The sequence below is a fragment of the Aulonocara sp. 'chitande type north' Nkhata Bay genome, linkage group LG7, assembly GCF_057382095.1.
Source record: "Aulonocara sp. 'chitande type north' Nkhata Bay isolate Kocher_YH1m ecotype deep benthic linkage group LG7, A_spYH_male_GT1.1, whole genome shotgun sequence".
Classification (NCBI taxonomy): domain Eukaryota; kingdom Metazoa; phylum Chordata; class Actinopteri; order Cichliformes; family Cichlidae; genus Aulonocara; species Aulonocara sp. 'chitande type north' Nkhata Bay.
The window spans coordinates 40,073,931-40,078,957 of NC_141350.1; the positions used below are offsets into that span (position 1 = coordinate 40,073,931).

The 5,027-nt window shown below is 44.3% G+C and overlaps 1 protein-coding gene across 1 annotated transcript in view; it reads right to left on the reverse strand.

Moving 5' to 3' along the window:
* The window catches only part of LOC147325720 (5-hydroxytryptamine receptor 4), a 72,770-nt gene extending 69,008 nt beyond the window's left edge, over nucleotides 1–3,762 (reverse strand). Inside the window, exon 1 of the mRNA XM_086300366.1 lies at nucleotides 3,682–3,762. The gene's annotated coding sequence lies outside the window, so the exon portion shown is untranslated. The remainder of the gene's footprint in view (nucleotides 1–3,681) is intronic.
* Between the last annotated feature and the right edge of the window lie 1,265 nt (nucleotides 3,763–5,027).

Here is a 5,027-nt window from a genome sequence, read left to right on the forward strand (position 1 = left end):
CCTTTCGATGTGGAGCAGCAGCTGCTCTACTCTGAGCCCCTCCCGGATGGCCGAACTTCTCACCCTATCTCTAAGGGAGAGGCCAGCCACCCTTCGGAGGAAGCTCATTTCTGCCGCTTGTATCCGCGATCTCGTTCTTTCGGTCACTACCCACAGCTCGTGGCCATAGGTGAGGGTAGGGACGTAGACCGACCGGTAAATTGAGAGCTTCGCTTTTACACTCAGCTCCCTCTTCACCACTACGGACCGATGCAGCGTCTGCATTACTGCAGCCGCAGCCCCAATCCGTCTGTCGATCTCCGGCTCCCTTCTCCCATCACTCGCGAACAAGACCCCGAGATACTTGAACTCCTCCACTTGGGGCAGGAACTCATCCCCGACCCGGAGTGGGCACTCCACCCTTTTCCGGCTGAGAAAGATGGCCTCAGATTTGGAGGTGCTGATCCTCATTCCCGCTGCTTCACACTCGGCTGCGAACCGTTCCAGTGCGAGCTGGAGGCCCTCACCCGATGAAGCCAACAGAACCACATCATCCGCAAAAATCAGAGATGAGATTCTGAGGCCACCAAAGCGAAAGCCCTCCGCCACTTGGCTGCGCCTAGAAATCCTGTCCATAAAAATTATGAACAGAACCGGAGACAAAGGGCAGCCCTGGCGGAGCCCATCACCCACCGGGAACGAGTCCGACTTATTGCCGGCAATGCGAACCAAGCTCTTACAATGGTTGTACAGGGATCGAATGGCCCGTAGCAATGGGCCAGACACCCCATACTCCCGCAACACCTCCCACAGGACACCCCGAGGGACACGGTCGAATGCCTTCTCCAAGTCCACAAAACACATGTAGACTGGTTGGGCAAACTCCCATGCACCCTCAAGTATCCTCGAGAGGATAAAGAGCTGGTCCAGTGTTCCGCGACCAGGACGAAAACCGCATTGTTCCTCCTGTATCCGAGGTTCGACTAGCGGACGAACTCTCCTTTCCAGCACCCTGGCATAGACTTTCCCAGGGAGGCTGCATTATCATAAGCACACTACATTATCATAAATACCTTATACCAAACTGTCAACATTTTTTGGGTTTGGAAAAGTTCTCAAAGAAGTTCTTTGATCGACCTTTGGAGCCCTACTTGCACTCACTGAGATGCTAGTTCAAGTACAGTCAGTGGTAGCTCTTTTTCCAACCCCACACAACAATTAACAAAGTCAGTTGACATTTGATTTGGGCTTGTTTAGCAGCCACGGGATCTGAGCATCTTGCAGTCACTGCAGTCGACCATGTCGACATTCTAGAGTCAAATCTAAGGCCATCTCTCCGAGAGCTAAAGGTTGGCTGAAACCAAGTCATGCAACAGGGCAATGATCCCAAGCACAACAGCAACTCTATAGCAGAATGGCTGAAAAATGGGAGAATCATGGTGTTGCAATGGCCCCCACAATATAAGAGACTGAAGTCACACAGAAAACTATTAAGAAACTATACTCAGGGTGGTTCTACAGTACAATCTACTGGATCTTGGCATTTTACAATAAATAAAGGCATGACAATAAACCACGTCAATGTTTGCCACCTTGATATGAATATCAGTTCCCAGTGTGGACTCAGTGAAGATGTATCTGACACCCCTACTTTCAGGAAGTGTGGAGCATTATGACTCTTTATACTGACCCACATTATCAAACACATCCCCTCACTCAAATCGGGAAATACCTCAAGTGAGTTCATCAAACAAAACCCCGCTTGGCAAATCCAGTGCAACATTATGCCCTCATAAAAAGTCACAAAGTGATTTACTAAACTGCATCCAACATACTCCGCTGACAAAGACTTTCCCACAATAAAAGGCACATAAACATGATTAAACACCCTCACAAAACTTTTATAGTAGCAGTAGCTGTTGGTTAGGTTTTACGTAGTTAATCAAAATAATTTTTTCACCAAGCAAGAAATTTGATTACACTCAGTGTCAGCATTTTTAAAACTCTTCCTTTCAACATTTCTACACAAACTGCCCACTAGGTTATGTTATGGTTATGACTATTGTTGATCACACATCTGTGAAAGTAGGTAGGCTCTGGTCTTTATGAAAGTTAGACCTGCCTCCACCACCCAGACCTTCCTACCACCTCACACCACATCAGATCTATTTTCTGTAGATACTGGGCTGAATGTTCGTCATTTACATAAGCACATAATCTGCTTTTGTTTTAAATTACTGCCTGGGAGGCTTTTAGAAAGTCAGCTTTTCATGTCTTTAAAAAAAATCCTGTTCTTAATACTCTCGTTAACAAAGGCACACAGACACACACTTTGTGTAACCAGCGCAGTGTATCAGAACACTCATTTTACTGTAGAGCACTATTACATTGTTTACAGTCAATTAAAAGCTTAATCAAGTGAAGAACAGCCTCCAGCAGCTGCTTGGCATGCTAAAGTGCATTCAGTAGATGGTGTGTGTATTTGAGTCCAGCCTCAAGTAGATCTATATGTGTGCATGGCTCATGTTGTTATATAGCAGCAAAGGAGAAATTAGTGCATCACCTCTGTGATGAAATGTCACTGATTAGCACCCTGTTCCTTAGTAACTGAACAACATTTGACCTTTTCATGTGTCCCGACACAGGCACTGACGCTTCAATGTCCCCTCATTAAGCACATCGAGTGCATGTTTACTCATCCATACACTAAAGCTGACGCACCTCTAAGTCAAATAATAGATGTTAGGTCATAAAACATGCGATCGGCGGTGACCAAGAAGAAGAAGTTCCCCTGCATGAACTTACAGCAAAATGAAGAAGAAGAAGAAGAAGGGTGGCATACTAAATGTTAGAAGCTAATTCACAAGAAAATAGTACACAGCAAGTTGAGAAAACAAATAGATTCTTAGAGCATGTGCATGGGTAAAGAATCAAGATGGGAAAAAATAGCTGTGGCCTCATCTTTTTTTTTGCTCACAAGCAGGTGATAAGCTGCAAAAAAATTATAATTCATGACACTGCATGGTGATCAGGCATGAATCAAGGAGTGACAGACAGGCTACTGAAATCATAAATGCATCTTCTTTCATGATGGAGACAGGACTGGTTACTTTGTCACTCACATAGTCTATTCCCACAATGTGCCAATCACTCAGCTTGACAGTACGGATAAGAAAATACAAGTTGATGAGGTAAGTCTCTCCTTTGGGTGCATGAGTGGAAAAATACGAGGGAAAAAAAGCAGCTGAAGGTATGTAATACATGTAAAAAAAAACTAAACAAAAAACTAAAACAAACAGCTGTGGAGGCACAAGTTGTTCATTCTTTTTGGCTAACAAATGTGTGGGAAAATTATAATTGATGATAAGCAGTGGTATTCACACAAGAGTCAAGCACTTATAGAGAGGCTTAGATTCAAATTAAAATCAATTTTAAGGCTGGAGACAGGATTAGGCTACTTGGCTGGTCAAGCAATCCTGCAAGATGTCAGTCAGTGTGATAACGATGATAAGAAACTCAAAAAAAAGAACATCAAAATAAGAAAAAAAAAGTTTACATTTGCGTTGTTCTCTTTGTTATTATTATTGATTTCGTCGTGTTTGCTTGCTCTCGATAGTAGGTGTGTGTGAAGTTGCAGTGAGCACACGGTATCCCTGTTTCTCTTTGCCAAACTTTTAAAAAATGTTCATGTAAGGCTCTTACCTGTGTCGGGCTCCACGCCTCCCTTGCGCACAGTCAAATATTCCCCCCTGCGCGTGTATTCCCCTTATATTCCTACTGACATGACAGAAGTGTGAAAGCTGCCGCGAGCCCGGCGAGTCTGATACGCACGGGCTGCAGAGGAGTGACCGTCCCACCAAGAGAGAGAGAGAGAGAGAGAGAGAGAGAGGCGGGGTGATCGTTGCCGCCATCGCGTGGCAAAGGGGGGAACTGCATGCTATAGTACAGCTGCGGGTGACCAACTGGCCCACTTTATGTGAGAGTGGACATCATATTTTACCTCTCTATCCCACATAATTAGAAGATACTTCACATTTGCAGTGGTCAAAAGCCTTCACTGTAGGACATGAATGCTTCTAAAGTCAGGCTTTTTACGCAGCTGATGTGACGAAAGAAGGTTAACCTGTTTTCACACCCGACGGGAAGGGGCGTTTCTAAGATTTTTCTTTTTTGACCGGGTGGCACGGGGCGGGGAGGGGGGCAAGAACGAGAATATTTAATCAAAACAAAATCAGACGTGGGAAAAAAAACAGTAGTGCAGCAAATATACGAAACATACTTGGATATATGTTTTTCAAAGTGGATGACAAAATGCAGTAAAGTTTACAGTCTTGTGCAGCTCAGTGCTGAGGTGTTTGATGAAAATATTTAATCAAACACCTCAGCACTGACTTTTACCTAAAGTTTTTCAGATTCAAATGAAAAAAGTGATTCTGTGTTGTGTCTGGGTTAGGGTTATATATCACATTTTTGTCAGTTGATTTTTGGTGCATCATTGCATCCTGGTACCTTACATTTCCCTTTACCCTCTCTCACACACACAAACTTGCACACATGTCATCATTTACATACACACTATTGCTTAACGACACACACACAACCATTAACTGATCCCTGGTCTCCTTACTGTGGATATTGCTCACCGTTTCTCTCATCAAGTTCACTGAATGAACTTGAATGACCCTAACTGTCCCATTACATTTTTTCATCCCATAAAAAGTTCTTGTGCCCATGTTAGTCAGTGGTTTGCCTGCTTATATATCCCACTACTCCACACTCTCAAAATGTGAACACAGAGGTTCTCCCTGTGACCCTCCCTCTTCACTACACCTGATCCAAATTTAATGTTGACCAGTTAGCTGAACTTGGTGACTGCCCCTGATGTAAAACGAGTTTGACATCCCTGGACTAATCCGTCTTTACAACGTCAATCTAAATTACGGGCAACACCTCAACGCATCACTCTCTGGTGCAGGTGGGCACTTTACGGTACCTCAGAGAAAACAGAAACAACATTAAGCTGGCAAGAGTTCGCAAGGTCGCTCGTG